At 38.3% G+C, this 19174-nt stretch overlaps 1 protein-coding gene across 1 annotated transcript in view; it reads right to left on the reverse strand.

The window, feature by feature from the left end:
• The window catches only part of LARP4 (La ribonucleoprotein domain family, member 4), a 105006-nt gene extending 85838 nt beyond the window's left edge, over positions 1-19168 (reverse strand). The window contains exon 1 of the mRNA XM_012732556.1: positions 18972-19168. The gene's annotated coding sequence lies outside the window, so the exon portion shown is untranslated. The remainder of the gene's footprint in view (positions 1-18971) is intronic.
• Positions 19169-19174: the final 6 nt, after the last annotated feature.

The raw sequence follows: 19174 nt of genomic DNA on the forward strand, positions 1-19174 counted from the left end.
ATTTTTGCTCTGATTTTTATTATTTTCTTCCTTCTGGTTTTGGTTTTCAATTGTCCTTTTTTTTTTTTTTTTTAAAGATTTATTTATTTATTCATACAGAACTGGGGTACAGGCCAGAGGCTCAGGGGCGGTGAGAGGCTTCACCAGAGACAGAGTGGGGAGCAGAACAGGCAGATTGACGAAGTACACTGCTGAGGGAAGCAGCGGGCGGGTCAGGAGAGATCTGGCTCGCCATGTGGTCTCCTCCCGGGCAGGTGGCAGGCGGGAATCGAACTCATGCGGAAGTGGCTTCAGATTCTCAGTGCTGCGCTTTAACCCGCTGCGCCACCAGGGAGGGCCCCAATTGTCCTTTTTTACCTCAGTCTTTTGGGTGTAAGGCTTATTTGAAATTTTTGTTTCTTGATATGAGCCTTTATTACTATTAAGGGATCTCACCAATCGAAGAAGAGTTGTTGATTTTTCAGGCTGTTCAGTTTTTTAGTTATTGTCATAATAGAGTAGCAACCTTCTGCAAATATTTTCAAAACATTTTCTGTGCACTTCCTTTTTGGTAACAAAAATGAGCTCATTTTAGGTATGGTTTTTAACCTGTTTTGTGTTTCACAGAACAGTATATATTTGAAAGTTTTCTACATCATTATTTTTATTGGTTGTATGACAGTTATTATATAGCTACTTAACTATTCTCCCACTGATAGCACTCTGGCTATTTTTCAACATTACTAATTATACTTCAGCAAATATCCTCCTGCAAGTTTGTTTATGTACATGATAATGTACCTATGGAAATTTTAATTAAAATATTTTTCCAGTTACAAAAGTTAATGCCTGTTCATCACAGAAATTTTTGAAAATATAGACAAGTAATAACATTGGGAATATTTAGGCCACTTTCTAACTTTAGGTGTAAGAATACTGCCTCATAAATCATAAGCTATTGCGAATCCCTACATTTCCAGATTTTGGTTCAGAGATATAGCCTACCTTGTTAAAGTGATGTACACATACCAATTAACTAGTTTAACTCTGTGAACTCTGGAGTCACTCTTATTTTTCTCATAGAAACCATCTATATCCCAATAAGTGTGTTTTATAACAATTCGTAATAAGATTAATTTCTTGTCTTGCTTTCAGGTTCAAGAAGATTTCCAAGTAATTGCAAAATTAAACACAAGCACATTGAAAGTAAATTGCAATATTTCAGTTAAGTGCCTGTTTTGTTTTTTTTATGTGTGTACATGCATTACTTTGTCTAGTCTTTACTTTCATAATGTGCCCACAGTTTTTCAGGTTGAACATTTCTATTTTCAGTCTACTACTATAACCATTCAAGAAAGATTAACTTTTGTTCTGATTATCAGAAACACAAAGCTTCAACAAATAATGCAGTAGGCTATTATGACTGATATATATATGGTCCTTGGCATGATGGCAAAGTGGTAAAGTCTGCCTTCTCCAACTCAAAGCCAAAGATGCTTCAGAAATAAGAAATGAATGTATATAATAAAGGGGGAAAAATCCATCTCTGGACAGAAGGTGGTTACGATTTTACTCTAGATTAAGGAGAAGAACAAACTCCCAATACAGAATAGACCAGAGAAGAAATTTTGGTCTCTTCTCTGTCTGCCAGAATATATAAGTGCCCTTCCCATCAGCCCAATTATAATACTGAAAGCAGGATCAGAGGGGAATAGTATTGAGATGTAGGGTAAAGACAAAAACAAAACAGTATATGCTAGCTCAATCCACAAGCATCTAAAGGTTTCCTTCTACTTCCCCCATTCCTCTCCCCTCAGGTCTCCTTTACACCTGCAGTATGGGACAAAGAGTGCCACCTAGAGTGCTTAGAAAGGCATTCCCTCAGGGCAAAGCCTGCTGATGAGAGCAATAATTAATTAAGAGGCTATGAAAAGTTGTATTCCCCTTCCTAAGTAGGAACAAGTAGGCACAAGTTAAGGCCTAGGTTTTATATGCCACCAAGAAAACTGATACCAATAAAGATAAATGACCTCACAAGGACAAATAACTAGACACTAGAAAAGCAAAAAATTGAATAATCTATTCTAGATTATAAGATTTAATAGTATTCAAGAGCCAAATAAATGTTTCCAAGAAAGATACTGATAATGAAGAAAAAACAATTATAAAGAACTAAGGCAGATTACTGAATATTCAAAACATAGTTGAATAAAATCATTTGATGATATAAACACCAAATGGGCATAGCCTACAATCAGATCAAGAAACTTTTCCAGAAGAAATTCAGAAGGAATAAGAGATGAAAAACACAAAAATTAAAATATATGTCTCATATATGCTCAGAAATGACTGCATTAAATAGTAATCTTAACAGGAGAAAAAAAGTAAATGAGGGAAGATGATATATGAAAAAATAGAGAACTTCCCCAGGAAAATGGATAGTGAAAGGGTATGTGGGATGATATATATATACACAAGAATACTAACATTTAATGAAATTTAATAACTCCAAAGGCAAAAATATTAGAATTTAGAAAATTCTAAAAAACTTTCTGAAAATAGCCACTCACTTACAAAGAAAATGAATCAAAATATCAGACTTTTCAGGAGCAACAAACATAAAAGACAGCAAAATGATGAAACACTGAAAACAGAAATTCACTGTAAAATAAATATGAGGATAATAAATACATTCTCAGACTTTCCAGGTTTCATCATTTTTATCATAAAAATCTTGGAAGGTACTCTTGGAGAAAATAATTTATCAAACAAAAAAATTAGGAACTGTCATAAAATACAAAATAGTGAGAATAATTCAGTAAATTTTGTTGTCTAAAAGTATACAACATATACTTAGCATTATAAACATCTCAAATCTATATTTACACCTAGAATATATGTACTCCAAGTAAAACAAAGTGGGATACAGGGTATAACATGCAGAGGAAGGTAAAAGTCTCTATGTTAATAAAGTGTCCTTCTAATAATAGATACAGATAGGCATTGGTAGATTGCACAAGTTGGAGGGAAATACAATATTTAATGATCATTAATATAGATGCATATATAACAATACAATCTCAAAATATATATAGCAGTAACTGAGCCCTGACTCTTCCCTGATAATACTGCCTCACTTACAGACCCCTCGAATGACGTTTTTGTTAACTTCCAAATCCCCCTCATCAGATGGCTTGAAAATGAGGTGGGGTTCTTAATCACTCCCCAGTGCTTCCAGATCATTCTCCCCTACTCTAATAATACTCAACTTTGAATCTCCTGTCATTAGATTATATGCTACTGTGCTACTGATTGTCCTCCCTGTCACCTGCCACCTCCTTGCTCACTATATACTCTATCCAATACTTGTGTCATAATCCCTAGTAGTTTCAACATTCACATAGACAGATCTTTCTAACATGTGGCCTCTCAACACTGTGATCTATTTTCCTTCAGTACTTTAATTCTCTCGCCTTTAGTCCTACCCTTTGCCTTGTCATTACCAAACAAACAAACAAACAAAAAAACCTGCAACCCTTCTCTAATGTATTACATTATCCATCCTCTTCATCTCTTCTAGTATTTTAATGCCAACAATCCTTTAACCTCTCCAGGGACTTTTACTTCACTTTCTTACTGTCCCTCAACCCTGCATACCTCACAGTTTAAGTTCCATGATTGATAATTACCATCAGTCCCTTACATGTGCTCTCAATTCAGACGCAATCGGTGCTTTTGCTCTGAAGTACTTACTCCTTGATAACACAGGGAAGCTTAAACCCAAGTTGCCCTGTCTTTTCCATAACTGCACTCTGACAACTCAACTCAGCTTCAGGAAACATTCAAATTTGCTTACTGGTATTAATCTAAATAATTATTAACCTTAAGTGGTCCTAATGTTATCAGCAAACACACTATATTTCCCTATTCAGAGAGAGACGGGAGCATCACCAAAACAATGATCTTGAATCCAAGACAGAAGATAGGATGTGGTGTACACGTGGACAGCTGGCATTAGATAGTCACATAGTTCATCCACAGGTCACAGTGAAAGTAAAATAGATGGGTGCAAATGTGGATAGTTAAGAAATTAAGGTGGTAGAAATATGTGGAATTGTTAATTACTGCTTCCTGTTTTTTCTGAATACAATAGCGAGTTAGGCCACTAGCCAAGAAAGATGGTTAAAGAGGTCTCAGATTTGAGGAGGCATAAGAAAATACAAAATTGATTAGGAAAGCCAAAGTGATGGCCAAAACTTGATGGATTACTACTAGCATGACAAAATTTAAGAGGTAAATACCAAGTCCTGGCAAAATATGTGGTGAACCTGACCTGTGCACAGCAGATGGAGGTGTAAACCACCTTTGTGTTTCTGGGAAGTAAACTGCCAATACTTAGTGAACGTAAGTGTGTGTACCCTGTAATTCCAAGATCCCATTTCCTTGGTATATGCCTAAGAAAAATTGTCATATGGGTTACCATGGGAATGCATACAAGTATTCATCCAGACCTCTCCACAGTAGCAGAAAGGTAAAAGCAACCAAGGGAACTAGATAAGTAAGAGGATGGATGCAGAATGTGGAAGAAACGTAGCAACTAAAAGTAACAAATTAAGTATACTTATAGTTGACATACAGATCTTAAACACATAATGTTAAGTAGAAAAGAAAAACAATAGATAACGTAGTATTATTTATTGTGTATATAGTTTTAAAAATACATGTTCTGGATTCCAATGACACCTTCTACACCTCTCCTTAAAAACTACACAGAGCAAAAATAAATGTAAATAAAAACTCCTACAACTAACACTAAACAGAAAATAATCCTACAATGCAAATTGGGAAAAATACAGTGGAGACCATCCAGAATCCCCACAAATATGCAGAAGTTATAGAAGTTTACTGAAAGAGTAGGAAATATAGAAGGGCTTAGTATTGCCAGAACCCGATAACATTAATCCCCAGAAAGAAGTCAACCTTAATGGAACTGTTGTGAAACCTGGCAGATTAGCATGGACAACAGGATTCAAAAGATAAAGCTTGGAAAATTTACAGGAACAAAAGTGAGGTTCTTGGGGAAGGAGTGACCTGAAGGAAAAAGAAGCATTTTAGAAAGTTATTTGTTCCTTGGAAGATATAAATACTCCACTGGAAAAAAAAAATAGAATCAAAAGTCTAACTATAAAAAAAAGCACACAATAATCAAGAAAACTGTTCTTAGACTTCCCTGGTGATGCAGGGGTTAAAAGCTCAGTGCTATGAAGCCACTGCAGTAGGAGTTCAATCCCCAGCCAGGGAGCTAACACTCGGTGCAGGAGACCTCTCCTGTCTCACCCACAGGTCCCCTCAGCAGTACATTTCAGTATATCTGCCAGTTCTGCTCCCAGTTCAATCTCTGGGGAATCCTCTCTCTCTCACACACACCCATTTCTGGCTTAAACCCCAGTTCTTATATGCATAAATAAATCTTTTTTAAAAGAAAGAAAGCTGTTCTTCACTACAGCAACAGAAGAGGGAGATCTTGAGCTTAAAAACGAAGCAGTCCTCAATCTCTCAGAACCATTAAAAGTTGGCTCACAAACATCCAATGTCTTCAAATATAAGTAACAATAAATTCAGTATCCATACAACATTAATTTAAGGGAGAAAAATGACCAAGAAACAGGACTGAGAAGTTTTGACAGGTGAAATCATACCAGCAGTGTACTTTGTCAATCTGCCTATTCTGCTCCCCACTCAGTTTCTGTGGAATCTTACCACCCCTGCACCTCTGGCCTGTACCCCATTTCTGTATGCATAAATACATAAAATCTTAAAAAAAAAAAAGTAAGAGTAACATGTCATTTAAAGTCAAACTGAATATTGTAAACTAACAATTTATGTCAGTATTAGGACATTTAAACATGTAATCCAACATATTTAAAAGGATAAAATAAGCATTAAGAACAATAATACTGTTTAAAGAAGAAACAAGGTAGCATTCAAGTGGAAGAGTATTAAATGATACAAAGAAGAACACTTAAAAGTTGAAACTCAAGTTCTGTAAAGTTACTATAGGAAAAGACTGGAGAAAAACAGAAAAATGTTAATCATGACTTAACATATTTCTCAGTTCAAAGAAATAACAATAAAGTAAGATTTCTAAGAGAACTAAATAATGATAGGTAAAAGATTTATCAATCTTTCACTATAAAATATTAGATTATGGGCTGTCATTTATCTATTGTTGCATAACAAATGATCTCAAAATACAGTGTCTTAGGCCCTCCCTGGTGGCACAGTGGGTTAAAGCACAGCATTAAGAAGCTAAAGCCAGTTCCGCATGAGTTCGATTCCCGCCTGCCCCGGAGGAGACCACATGGCGCAGCAGACCTCTCCTGACCCGCCCGCTGCTCCCCTCAGCAGTGTACTCCGTGGATCTGCCTGTTCTGTTCCCCACTCTGTCCCTGGTGAATCCTCTCACCCTCCACATCTCTGGCCTGTACCCCAGTTCTGTATGAATAAATAAATTTTTAAAAAAAAATACAGTGTCTTAAACACACACAAAATGCAAACAAGTTAGAAGAAAAAGAAATTAAGACAATAATCCCATTTATAATCACACAAAAATAAATCAATAACTACTTTGGGATAAATATAACAAAGAAGGTTGAAAGATCTATATAGGGCCCTTCCTGGTGGCACAATGGGTTACAGCACAGCACTATGAAGAGATCTGCAGCCACTGCAGCACAAATTTAATTCCCAGCCAGGGAGCTGACCCACATGGCACAGCAGACCTCTCCTGTCCCGCCTGCTGTCCCCTCGACCGTGTATTTTGGTTGATCTGCCTGTTCTGCTCCCAGCTTTGCCTCTGGTGAATCCTCTCAGACCCCCAAAGCATCTCTGGTCTTTACTTCAGTTCTATATACATAATGAATAAATCTTAAAAAAAAATCTATACAGAGGAAACTATAAAATATAGAATAAGACACAAAGAGATGTTAAGAAATTTCTTATTTGTGGATGGGGAAAATTAATGGTTAAAATATTCCTCTCATCAAAAGCAATATAGAAATTTAATGCAATCCCCATCAAAAGTTCAATAATGTTTTATAAGGAAATAGAATAAAAAATACTAAAATGATGTGGAACTACAAAAGACCCAGAATAGCTAATACAATCTTAAGAAAAAAGAAAAATGGAGGCATCATGTTACTGAACTTCAAACTACATTACAAGGTAATAGTAATTAAAACATGTTACTAGGGTAAAAACAGATACATCAGTCAGTGGAAAAGATTGAAAAGACCAGAAATAACCCACCATATATGACAAAGGAGCCATTACCATACAACGATACCTGGAGAGTCTCTTACACAAATGGTGGAGGGAAAACTGGACAGCCACATTGGAAAGAAAGAAAATAGATCACTCCTTAAGTCCCTAAGCACTAATCATGCACAAAAAATGAATTCAAAATGGATTAAAGACCTAGTTATAAATAATCCCAAAGCCATAAACGACACAGAAAAAATAATCAGTGACATAACCATATAATCATAATCATATAATCATAACCATAACCATTAGCGATATCTTTGGAGATTCAATGGCAAGGAACATGAAAACAAAATCACACAATTGGTACAACATCAAATTTAAAAACTTCTCTGCAGTGAAAGAAAATCGCAAAATTAAAAGACAGCCTACTGTATGGGAGAAAATATCTGTACATCATATATCCAACAAAGGGCTAATGTTCAAGGTATATAAAGATCTCATGCAACTAAAGTTTTTAAGAAATCAAAAAGTGGGCAAAAGATGTGAATAGACACTGATCCAAATAGGACACACAGACAGCCAATAGGCATATGAAAAAATGTTCACCATCATTTATTGTTAAGGAAATGCAAATCAAAACCACAAAAGATACCATCTCATTTCTATAAGGATGGCTTACATCAAAAAGCAAAGTGTTGCCAAACGTGAAGAAAAAGTAATCTTCATACATTCTTAGTGGAATGTAAATTGCTGTACTCATTTTGCAAAACAGTATGGAGCATCCTCAAAAAACTAAAAATTGAACTATTATATAATCCAGCAACTTCATTTATGGTATCTCTCCAAAGAATATGGAATCATCAACTCAGAGGTACATTCACCAATGTTTACAGCAGCGTTATTGACAACAGCTAAGATATAGAAACAATCTAAATGTCCATTAGTAGACAATTGAATAAGGATATATTATACACAATTGTGGTATACAAACACAATAAAATATTATTCAGCTATAAAAAAGCATTTTGCTATTTGCAGCAAAATAGAAGGAACATGAGATTATGTAAAGCAAAATATGTCAGAAGGAGAAAGACAAATATTGGATGATTTAACTTACCTATGCAGGCAGGAATATAAAGAAATACAGATAATAAAACAAAATAAAGCAGTGGACATCAACAATATAACTGGGGTTACCAGAGGGGGGTTGGGAACAGGGGTAAAGGGGTTGTCTAATGAATGGTGGTGGTTTAATGTTTTTTTATAAAAAATTATTAAAATTTATATTGTATAAATATGTATATATGTATAATTTTTGTGCAAGTTTAATAGCACCTTAGCAGGATGGTTCTGGCTCAGTCTCTCATGAGGCTGCAGTCCAGATGTTGGCTGGGGAAGCAGTTACCCTAAGTCTTAGCTAGGCCTGGAAGATCTGCTTCCAAATTGACTCACCCACATAGTTGTTGGCTTTTCTATCTAGTTTCTTCAGTATTCATACATGGATCCTGGCTTCTCCCAGAATAAATGATCAAAGAGAGAGAGAAAGGATGAAGCCAGAATTACTTTTTATCATGTAGTATCAGTACCAGATTCTGGGCCTTCCCTGGTGGTACAATGGGTTAAAGCACAGCACTGCGAAGCTGGCTGCAGCTGCTTCCACAAGAGTTCATCCCCAACCAGGAAGTTGAGACACAGGGCACAACAGACCTCTCCCCTCTTGCCCACTGCTCCCTTCAGCAGTGTATTTCAGTAGACATGCCTAGTCTCTCACCCTGGCACCTCTGGCCTATATCCCAGTTCTGTATGTCTCAATAAATAAATCTTAAAAAAGAAGTGCCACATTCTGTTAATTAGAAGCATGTCTATAAGCACTACTCATGCTCAAAGGGAAGCTCCCCTGCTTTTGAAAGGAGGAATTCAAAGAATTTGTGAATTATGTTTCAAAACCAGCACAAGCAGTATACCCCAAGTTAAAAAAAAAAAAAATTGGACTGCTTTTCTAACAAAATTTAAAATCCACCATCTTTAAAATTGTAATCTGCTGTCAAGGCACAAGTAAAAAGTTTCTTAATCATGAAAATGTTTAAGCACTTATTGAACTGACTACTTGCATTACAGTAGTAACTCAACTGGTATAGGAAAGACAAAAAGAAAATATTAAAACATTATAGCAGAAAATACACAGAAACTATGTGTGGTCAATATGAATCAGTGGAACTGCTCCACATTATATGACTTATTTGGAAGGCAAAGAACTAAAAAAAAAAAAAAAAAAAAAAAAAAAAGATTTATTTATTTATGCACACAACAACTGGGGTGCAGGTTAGAGGTACAGGGTTGAAAGGATTCACCAGAGACAGAGTAGGGAGAAGAACAGGCAAACAGGCAGACTGCCTGAAATACACTGCCAAGGGAAACAGTGGGTGGGTGAGGCATGAGAGACCTGCTGTACCATGTGGTCAGCTCCTTGGCCGGGGGATCAAATTCACGCTGCAGTGACTGCAGATTGCTTCATGGTGTTGCACTTTAACCAGTTGCACCACCAGGGGGGGACTCAGGAAGTTTCAGTTTTGAATGTTAAATTTGCATTCAAATTAGATCACACCTATAATAACAACTATAATACATTTCCTATAGGATAAATGATTAAATTAGGCCGCTTATGCCATTAGTCTCTGTGACTATCAACTGCGACCTTGCAAGAGGCACTTGGGACCGTGGCTGTGGGGCACACATTCTTAATTGTGGATACCTGGAGTATGGGTGTAGGTGTATGTAACCATGCATACCTGAGCGTAGAAGTCAGGGCTATAAGGATGGCTACAGGGAGACAAGCTGACTACAGGAAAGACCACAAGATAATGTTAAATTGAGAAAAGAAAGTGTAAAAGATTCTCTGGGGGCTGGGGTGCTTGCTACCTGTTCCCCTGCCTTGCCAGCCTGCAGGCTTGCCTTGCCACACAGACCTGAATTCAGTTCACTAACAGTTTATATTGAATTGCTGTTTCTTTAATGAAATTGACCTTTAACTTCCTTTCTCTCCCTTTCTGATTTTAAGATTTACTTAAAAAATACAAATGCAGGCCCTCCCTGGTGGCGCAGCGCATAAATGCAGCACTAAGAATCTACACCCACTTCAGCGCAAGTCTGATCCCTGGCCCTGGAGGTGACCCATGGCATCACAGACCTCTCCTGACCTGCCCGCTGCTCCCCTCAGCAGTGTACTTCGTCATTCTGCCTGTTCTGCTCCCCAATCTGTCTCTGGTGAATCCTTTCACCACCCCTGCACCCCAGTTCTGGCCTTATCCCAGTTCTGTGTGCATAAATAACGCTTAAAAAAATACAAATGTATTTGTAAGTATGCATACAAGAGCTGGGGGATAGTCCAGAGGTTTGGGAGGGTGAGAGGATTCACCAGAGATAGTGGGGAGCAGTAAAGGTAGATCTACTGAAATAGACTGCTGAAGGAAGCAGTAGGTGAAACAGGTCTGCTGTGCCATGTGGGTCAGCTCCCTGGCTGGGGATGGAACTCAAGCTATAGTGGCCGCTGATAGCTTCATAGTGCTGAGATTTAACCCCCTGCGCCACAAGGGAGACCCCCTCTCAGGTTCTGATATCAAGTCTACCATGATTTTGCTATCAAGTCTACCATGGTCATATGGAAAGAGTTGGGGAATATCTCCAAATTTCTACATCCTGGAAACATTTATATACCATTTAAATGATCTACTATTTGAAAATGTGAAGAATACCTAAAAGAATTAAATTGTGAAAGGGCAAACATACTGGGGAACAGGAAGGAGGAACCAGAAACAAATTAGGCAGTGCCATTGTCTGTTTCACAGAATTAAGGGGGGAAGAGGTGAAGAGGGTTAGAATCTGGTGTAAAAGAATACCTAGGTTTGGTTTTCTCTCATGGTGCTTTCAAAAACAAATACCAGGCTATCCATGTTAACAACAATTTTTTTTTTGTTAACAACAATTTAATCAATAAAGATACCTAATTACTTTTCTAACCAGAACTTTCTCCAAAAAAGCGCTAATGACTGATTTTCTTATTCTCTATAGTATTGCATCTGAGTGATACTGTAACAGAAAGAATAAAATTGCTTGCATATGCATCTGAGCAGCTCAAATTTATGCATGAACATAAAGAGCAGAAGAGTTCCTGGAAATCGAAGAAACATTTAATAGGTTTTACAGTCCATACTGAGTATTATAGTCATACATATGAATATAGTTGATGTATAGAATCAAAAAAAAAGTTCTGTGTACTTTTATGCTTGAGATAAATAGATCCAATGCACTATACAGGAGAATTTTTGCACATGTAAAAAAGAATAAATTCAGGAACTTTGCACTCTAGTCCAAGCTTGCCTTCCTTGTCACTTAAATATAAAGTACAAATCTTGTACTTTTTATTTGCTCAGGGCCTACTACAGTATGTGAATGGTGGGTAAACTATTTAATCTTCCTTTGTTTTTCAGTAGAGTAAGAATAGTGATACAGTTATAACAGTGAGCTAGTATATCAGTCTGACAGTATTTTTGTGTTTTGGCAGACATCCTCAAAATAAAAACTGATAATTTTTGTGCTATGTCCCAAAAGTACATTACGATTTATACACCTACCTTAAACTCTCCTGTTTGCTAATAGGGATGTGGAGATCTTCCCGGGTAAGTGGGGCATTTTTGAAGTCTTTTCCTGCCTTTAGGAATAAAATTGTGAAAGGGCAAACATACTGGGGAGCAAGAAGGAGGAACCAGAAACAAATTAGGCGGTGCCACTGTCTGTTTCACAGACTTAAGGGGAGGGGGAGGAGGTGAAGAGGGTTAGAATCTGGTGATTTAAGGTAACACACTAATAGTGTCTTTGAATTTAAAAGCTTCATCAAGAGAGAAAATAATTAAATTACACGAGGACAAAGAAGGATAGAGAAAGACTAAAAGGTGCTCTCAGGTCAGCCTTCCACTACAGCTGGGTACTGTTTTCACAGAGTTCCCTAGAGAGTTTTCTGCCACCAAGTGACATTTGAGGTATTAAACATGTGAGATGGGATTGGACAGCTTGAGCATATGATCCTTAAGGGGCTGACAGTACACACACTTCCTGCTGAACTAGTTTCTTATCCTAGAGTGATCCCAGAGCTCAGATGTTCTCCTGTTCTCCAGTAAGTACTTTTAAGCTTCTATCATTCTGTTACTAAAAAGAATGAGGAAGAACTAACAGATCAGCTTCTACTGTGGGGTATACAATTTATCTCCAGAAAACATTTTAGCCTAGATGAGGAAGGTTTGGGGAAATGATCTATTATCTAATGTGTACTATATGCTAAGTTACTACACAATTTAATCCTCATGACAACAGTCACCCATGTGACTTTCTCCCTTAAGAAGTCAAAGATGTAAAATACAAACGTGTTTTGCTCCAAATCTTATTATTCCACCAAATCTTATGATTACTTCACTCCAAGTGTGAAAACCTGGGTATGTGTCCAGATCTTGGTAATGTATCTCCCTGACTCTGTAACAGTTCCACTACAGTGATGTTTACTGAAAAGTAAAATAAAACTAAGAATACACCAAATCTAAAAGTTTATTAAGTTCAGGAATATTCGTGTACATGTATTTATCATCTTGTAAGAGTGAAGTACAGTAATTCTGCCTACAACGTTTTTCAAAGAAGATGATCACAGGCCCTCTCTGGTGACCCAACAGGTTGAAGCGCAGCACTATGAAGTTGGCTGCAGCCACTTCAGTGTCAGATCCATCCTGGCCCCAGAGGTGATCCACACGGAATGGCAGACCTCTCTTCTCTTGCCTGCTGCTCTCCTCAGCAGTGTACTTCATCAGTCTGCCTGTTCTGCTCCCCACTCTGTCTCTGGTTAGTCTTCTAACCACCCCTGGTCTGTACCCCAATTCTGTATGCATAAATAAATCTTAAAAAAAAAATGATCACCCCCTCTTTAATTATTTGCCTTGCTTGAAAGCATTAATCAGAAAATCCCACCTCCTCCCTTGAATTTGTGGTATTTATATGGCAGTTATTCCCAGTGAACAGAATTTATTCTGCTCTATCTTTTTACATTTTCAATCTTCCTGAATGGAAGCTTCAGTTACTTGTTTTTCAAATTAATTTCATTCCCTTTTTTATACTCTGACAAAAAGAAGCTATAAGCAAAGAACACCTAATACTTCATACATGTGTGTATAATATGTATTCCCTGTTCTGCTCTCCATTCTGTCTCTGGTGAATCCTCTCACCCAACCCACACCTCTGGCCTACACCCCAGCTCTTATATGCATAAATAAATAAAATAAAACTTTAAAAGAAAAAAAATTTCAAAAATATCAAGTACAGTGGCGGATGAAAATGACTAGAACTCTCATACATTGCTAGTAGGAATGCAAAATAACATGCCAACACAGGAGAAAGTCAGAGTGGTGGTATTCCATCATTTGATGAATTTAGTGTGCTAACTATTTTTCCAAAAACTTGTTACTATGTCTGATATTTGATCAATTAAACTACCATTTCTCACCTCATATAATTCATTAAAATGAAACCTCTGTAACCTTTAGCATTACTAATTGCAAGTGTTATCTTTGTTGCATATTGAAATTTTGTTTGGTTATAAACTATAAAATCTTGAAAATCATTCAGATGTCATGATTTATAATTAAAATAACAAAATTTTCCCCAACAGCTATCCATGGTAAAGTTAGTTTTTCATAAGGCCAAGAAGATGGGTCTAATAAATCAAGATAATGAAAACTGCTTTGTTTTTAATAAAAGAAAAACTCATTATTTTTAGTAGCATATTCCTTGGGAAGGCTTCAAATTTATTAAGTGAAATGTATTAAATTTATCTGATTTAAAATTTTTTAAAGATTTATTTATTTATGCATACAAGAACTGGGTACAGGTTAGCAATGTGGGGGAGGGGGTAAGAGGATTCATCACAGACAGGGCAGAGAGCAGAATAGGCAGACTGACTGAAATACACTGCTGAGGGGAGCTGCGGGAGATAGGAGAGGTCTGCCAGCCATACTATATGGGGCACCTCCCTGGCTGGGGATCAAACTCTGCAGTGACTGTGGCTAGCTTCATAGTGCTGTGCTTTAACCCCTTGTGCCACCAGGGAGGACCCCGAATTTAATTTTTTTTTTAAGATTTATTTATTTATTCACACAGAACTGGGATACAGACAGAGATGCCGAGGGTGAGAGGATTCACCAGAGACAGAGTGGGGAGCAGAACAGGCAGATCAGTGAAGTACACTGCTGAGGGGAGCAGCGGGCGGGTCAGGAGAGGTCTGCCACGCCATTTGGGTCACCTCCGGGGCAGGCAGGGATCGAACTCAGGCAGAATCGGCTTAAGCTTCTTAGTGCTGTGCTTTTAACCTGCTGTGCCATGAGGGAGGGCCTGATTTAAATTTTTAACAAAAAATTCATTCAAGTTTTCTGGTATCAATCTTTAATTTTTTTCAAGTTTTATATGATGTATTTGATTTTTTTTTCCTGAGTACCAGTTGACCTTGATTGTAAGGTGAGTGGAAGTAATGAAAAATCTTCAAAGAGACCAATTACTAAAGCAGAGTTTTTAAAAAAACTGTTTGCTAGTATCTTTGCAAACTAGAATAAAAACAAGAAAATGTACACATAAGGAAGGATATGCCTAACATACAGCCGTGACAATTGGTAAACTATTTCCCACTCAATTCCAGTACTTGTTCAGTCTTAAACATTTCAATTTCTTTAGCTATAGTTTCTAAGTCAATTTTATTTTTTTATTGGACTAGTAATCAATTTTATCCATAATATTATAAAATAAGTGACTTACTTTATTTCAAATATGAATTACAACTGATGACTTAAAGTATCAAATGATGACTTGAAAATTTTGTAACAAATTTGTTCTACTCTAGACTTCTACTATATTATAAAGCACAAAATGCAATTAAGTTTACTTTTAAATATTCATTACCAAAGTCACAATCATTTAGAGTAACAATAATGTATCAGAAAGACAATCTGCAGTGGCTAACAATTGTTTTCAAACAAATCTCATTATTACTATTGACACTGGTACAGAAATTGATTCAACTGTGTGCTAGAATCAGTTGTGGAAAAATACGAGGTGCTGTTCTTTAAAAATGGACATGTCTGGGCCCTCCCTGGTGGTGCAAAGGATTAAGGCATTGCATTATGAAGATCTCTGAAACCACTGCAGCACCAGTTTGATCCCCCACCAGGGAGCTGACCCACATGGCTGGCAGACCTCTTCTGACCTGCCGGCTGCTCCCCTCAGCAGTGTACTTCATCCATCTGCCTGTTCTGCTCCCCACTCTGTCTCTGGTGAATCCTTTCACCCACCACACCTCTGGCCTGTACCCCAGTTCTGTAAGCATAAATCTTTTTTTAAAAAATGGGGATGCCTAAGAAACTATAGCACATATTGGGCATTCTCATATAATGTTCTTAAATATCTTCATATTTCTTTTGGAATATGTTCTTCTATTCTGGTAGCACTGTATTGTATATGTAAATAGGTGCCTGTACTCACCCCATTTTTCTCTTACTCTACTGCCCCCTCATGAGATAAAGACTATACTATGTTACATTAAACTGTAAGTATTTCAAACTTCTATGACAGGATCAGTATTTTCATTATTTAGCTATGTACTAAACTGGAAATTGAGTCATTATTCCATTATTCTTTAAACAAATCTTGAGTTTTAGTAATGTTTAGAAATACTGTGTTCCTGGCCCTCCCTGGTGGTGCAGCGGGTGAAAGCACTGTACTAAGAAGCTTAAGCCACTTCCCCATGAGTTTGATCCCCGTCTGCTCCAGAGGAGAGCCACATGGCGTGGCAGACCTCTCCTGATGCACCCGCTGTTCCCCTCAGCAGTGTACTTCATTGATCTGCCTGTTCTGCTCCCCACTCTGTCTCTGGTGAAGCCTCTCACCCTCCACATCTCTGGCCTGTACCCCAGTTCTGTATGAATAAGTAAATCTTTAAAAAAAGAAAAAGAAATATTGTGTTCCAAAATTTATTATTTATGTTTTGTAGAAAATTTTGCAGAACAGTTTTATTAACACCACTTTGGGTTACTAAATATGCCCTCCATTCCTTAGACCTATGAACATGCTTTTCTGCTATCATTACTAAATGCTGGCACATTACTAAATGCTGACAAATATTCCTTACAGTCCAATTCACCTTATTTTATTTTAAGCTATTTGTACTGTTCTGAGAATATTAACACTTTTTTTTTTCATTCTAACAACCAGGAAGCACGAGTTTTTTTCTATCTCTTCCTTTGATGAACATAATGGCCTTTCTTTAATGGCTAACTTTGCCCCAGCTTCACTCAATTCTGAAATTTGCTCTCATTAGTTTAGGTGTTCACAATTTTCACTCCTATCATTATTTTCTGTATCTATATTAAACTTCTTCAGATTTAAAAATATAGTAAGTCACTCATTATTTGGAAATTTTAGAAACCAGAATCTGAAAAATAATTTTACATTAGTAAAATTCACAACATATTAATGATTTTCATATGATTTTAGAAATAGCATGACTTTTAAACTAAAATACTTGTGGGTTTTTTTCCCAGTATTTAAACAATGTCTTTAATGTGATTTGTTTCTTGAAAATCCACTGTTTTGATAATTCTTTTTCGAAGAGTTCAAAATCTATCAATAAATATTTGGTTATGATTTGAAGGAGTTGCTCACATCACTGCCAAAGAAGTGCACTTCTGACATAGACATTGGCTGACATTTTCATTTAAGTTAATCAGGTGAGCAAAAGCAAAATAAGGAAGAAGTGTATGAAACTTTATTCATTTATCAATGTCATGAGCAAACTTCCTTGACGAATTGGATAAGCATTTTTGAATACTAAGAATACTTCCTCAATTTCTTGTGCTGCTCATAAAGGTGAGCAGCCATGATATATGACGCACCTCTTAATTAACACACAAGTTTAATTTTTCATTATCAACGTTTGCTCCTATAGCCTACCCCTTATTTTTGTAAAGAAATCTGTACTGGCACATGGTCAGGCCAGTTCTTGATGTAAGAGGTAAGTGGCTGTGACAGAGACCTAAGTCCCAGAAAGTCTAAAACATTTACGAGTTGGCCATTTACAGAAAAAGTTGCAGATACTTAGTCTAGAAAAAAGCCAACACATAACACTTGCCAATTTCCTAAAGTATTTCTATAGCAATTTAATGCTGGAAATGTGACATATCTTAACAGAGGTAGGTGAGAAGAGACATACAACATTATATCGCAATTTTACCACACAGATAAAATAGACAACCTCAAGAGCAGAATTATTCCTTTCTTAAAACTTATTTTGTAAGAAGGTAATCAGCCTTGCGTTTAAACATAATTTGATTATGTATTTATATGATTTGCTTTTGCTTTTTTTTTTTTTTAAGATTTATTTATGCTTACAGAACTGGAGTACAGGCCAGAGGTGTGGGGTGAGAGGATTCACCAGAGACAGTGGGGAGCGGAACAGGCCAACTGACCAAGTACACGACTGAAGGGAACATGGGGCAGGTCAAGAGAGATCTGCTGTGCCATGTGGGTCACTCCCTGGTGGGGGGGTCGATGTCCTGCTGCAGTGGCTTCCGAGAGCTTCATAATATGGTTCCTTAACTCGGTGCACCACCAGGGAGAGCCCTGATTTGCTTTTTAATGTGGGTTTGCTTAACAACTGGCTCATAAAATTCCTGCACATTTAGCAATCAGTTGTAAACCGGTAATTGCCAACTGTGGTGTTCGAATAGCTTTATTTCCAAAAGTGCTGAAGGGAGGTTTTTGGGAAAATAAGTAATTTGCCTCGTTCGAAGGGATGAAATGGAGGGAACTTCAAATACAGTTCTAACACTCTGTCCCAAGTTAAACTCCTGAATGCTCCTCGTGGAGAATAAAAGTCCTTATTAGCCTGACTTACGTTTAAAAAAAAAAATCTCGAGGGCCCGCCATGACTCCACGTACGCGAGGATGCACTTTGGAGCCGCAGCGTGCACGGACCTCCTGCACACCGGTTCCCATGCTGCCTGGCGGGTTTTCTGGATGTGCCACCGACCCAGACAGCAGTGCAGCCCAGGGATTTCAAAGCCGAGGGGAACAACTGATGGGTCTGTCACCTGCTGCTGACATTCCTGAACACGTTTTCCCTAACGGCTCAGACACTCAGACGTGCCAACAGGCGTTTCCCACCAGATCCCCTTGGCGGAAGCCTCAGACCACACGAGTTCAGAAAACCTGTGTTCTGAACCCGGACTAGACTCAGGGTGCGGGCACAAAGGACACCCGGCGAGCCAGGGCGGCCGCACGTTTGGCCCCGGCGGGGGCGGCGGCGGCGGCGGGCGAGCCGCCCCGCAGTCCTCGGAACTTTTCACACAGCTCTTGTTCCAGGTGGCCCAAGGTTACAACTTGGCCACTGTCTCAGGAAGGGGGCACCTTATGGGGACGGACACTCAGCCAAGTTCTCTAGGAAAAGCAGTGGGCAACGAGGGCTAACAATAACGGTTGGCGTTTGGGAGGTCGCCCCTCGTCCAGCCCCTTCGATTCCCTGAGGAAATAGCTCCGCGGAGGTGAGGCGACTTTACGAAGGTCAAGCGGCCGAGCCGGGGCCGGGGGCAGCTCCTTCCACTGGAGCTTCGAGGCCCGGCCTGCGCCGCGTCCCTGCACAAACTTACCCCGGAAGCACCAGGAACCTGGCTGGGGACTGGCCTACAGTTGAGCTTAGGACAGAGGCCGCTCCAGAGTCAAACGCGGTGACTCTGAGTCAGAGGGCTAAGCCTCAGGAGAGAGCACGAAGCTCAAGGCCGAGAAGCGCGGGGCTACCCCGACACCGCTGAAGAGTTAGACGCCGCCCGGGGGGAGGCTTTCAGTCACGCCT

This window comes from Condylura cristata, unplaced genomic scaffold, assembly GCF_000260355.1.
Source record: "Condylura cristata isolate star-nosed mole 26May11 unplaced genomic scaffold, ConCri1.0 scaffold00034, whole genome shotgun sequence".
Lineage (NCBI taxonomy): Eukaryota > Metazoa > Chordata > Mammalia > Eulipotyphla > Talpidae > Condylura > Condylura cristata.